The 2,041-nt window shown below is 40.8% G+C and overlaps 1 pseudogene; it reads right to left on the reverse strand.

Annotated features, from left to right (window-relative positions):
• Positions 1 to 606: 606 nt before the first annotated feature.
• On the reverse strand, positions 607 to 723 carry LOC126476184 (5S ribosomal RNA; annotated as a pseudogene).
• Between the last annotated feature and the right edge of the window lie 1,318 nt (positions 724 to 2,041).

The following is a 2,041-nucleotide window of genomic DNA, read 5'->3' on the forward strand; positions in this document are numbered from 1 at the left end:
AAACTTTATGAATCAAATACCAACTTGTTATGGTGAACATTGCGAGGAGTATACCGACATAGTCCAGAGATAAATGAACGAACACCTTTATCAAAAAGAGCTGATGAACGTGGTGATAAGTTTGGCAAAATGAGGTCCAAGACCTCAGAATGAAAATATAAGGTAAGTCAGTCATTTGAATAAGTAACCAGCGGGAGAAAACAGCTTGAATTATTAAGAGGCACATGAGATTCAAGAATGTAAGTGAAAAGCAGTACGCTACATTACAACAGAGATTTTAAGCAGACGTTAATTCAGTGAGCGACGAGTATTTCTACCAATAGAAGAAGTATTTAAGGTAAAGGGTTATTCAGTAGAGAGTAAGTAACTTCTGCAACAAATGTATTGATGGAAAGAAGGGTATAACACTCCGTCTTCAGGCCACAAGTGGCCCATCGGGACCATACGACCGCCGTGTCATCCTCAGTTGAGGATGCGGATAGGTGGGGCGTGTGGTCAGCACACCGCTCACCCGGTCGTTAGGATGGTTTTCTTTGAACGGAGCCGCTACTATTCGGTCGAGTAGCTCCTCAATTGGCATCACGAGGCTGAGTGCACCCCGAAAAATGGCAACAGCGCATGGCGGCTGAATGGTCACCCATACAACTGCCGGCCACGCCCGACAGTGCTTAACTTCGGTGATCTCACGGGAACCGGTGTATCCACTGCGGCAAGGCCGTTGCCTGTAAAGAAGGGCATAAGGCGACGAGTAATTCCACCAGTAATTAATTAAGACGAAAAACTATTGTGGTATGTGTATGGAAAAGAGCAGCGTGCGTGAACGACTGTAACACGAAGGTATATAATGGAACAATGTGATTAACAGATGATGTCACGTTCAGCTACTGATGAAAAAAGCTGCAGATGTCGTAAGGGGTACGATACGTCATAAAGGTAAGTATTCGTAAACAATAAAACACCAATTGAATGGCCACTTGCGAGTTTTCAGTGGTGTCAAGAGAGAGCTCATTGGAAGGCAGTCTGGAGGTTTGTTGTGATTTCCGAGGAAAGCTGGATCTGCCTCGGTGCCAGTGATAGCCGGATGTTGGTTACAAGGACACCAGTTGAGGACCTACAATTAGCCTATCTCCATGCTAGAACATTATTCAAACGAATGCGCACAGCATGTAGTAATCTAAGGGGCAAAAACGAGTCCAAGAATGTGTGATTGAAACTGTTTGAAAACTGTCACATGTTGAGTACTAAACGAAGAATGCTTAAAGCAAAATCTCTCAGGTCAAATATAGAATATCTGCGTTATTGTAGTGATTGCACTAAAAGGTTCAACAAGACGTACATTTTAAATGTAAGAATGTTGATACAGGTATAGCCAAAACATTCATAGCTATGAAGGCTGTCAGCTATCATAGTTATTTGACAAGTTTAATGAAATATGACTTTTAACTAATTAATGTTTTCTGTTGCATGGAATAATGCTAATTGATTCAGCGGGTGGGGACTGAACAGAGAGGTGGAGTGAATATGGCTGGGCTGCCCCAGTATAAACTATGGAATGTTCAACAATCCGAGTATCAACTAGTCCTCAGTGGGAACCAAACTCCTAATGACTACCGTCGAAACAAATAATGTCTTTTTCTGAAGAGGCTTCTTGTAGACGGGAAAGTGCCAAAACGTGGAAGACTAGGTACCCTTCGCGTTTGATGTTCAAGTAACACGGACGACAAAGCTCCGAGAAATGAAAAGTGTTGGTAGAAATGAATACTATTTAAACGGCGTGGTGCTGAAATTAATAGGACAAGTACTTACAAAAGGCAACATATTTTAGGACACATAGCTACAAAAGGTAACCTAATAATTTAAAATAAGTAACTAGAATATTTTACATAGTGATGGTATTGAAGCTGATCAACAGTAATTAATTTCTTTACTAAATGAGGAACTATATTATTATTTCTAATGAAGGGATAGGCAATGGAGTTCCTCACTAGTTATTTTTCAAAAATGTTGTTCACTGTGGGCACTTTCCATTTTTGAAAAAATA

The sequence above is a fragment of the Schistocerca serialis genome, chromosome 4 (genome assembly GCF_023864345.2).
Source record: "Schistocerca serialis cubense isolate TAMUIC-IGC-003099 chromosome 4, iqSchSeri2.2, whole genome shotgun sequence".
NCBI lineage: Eukaryota > Metazoa > Arthropoda > Insecta > Orthoptera > Acrididae > Schistocerca > Schistocerca serialis.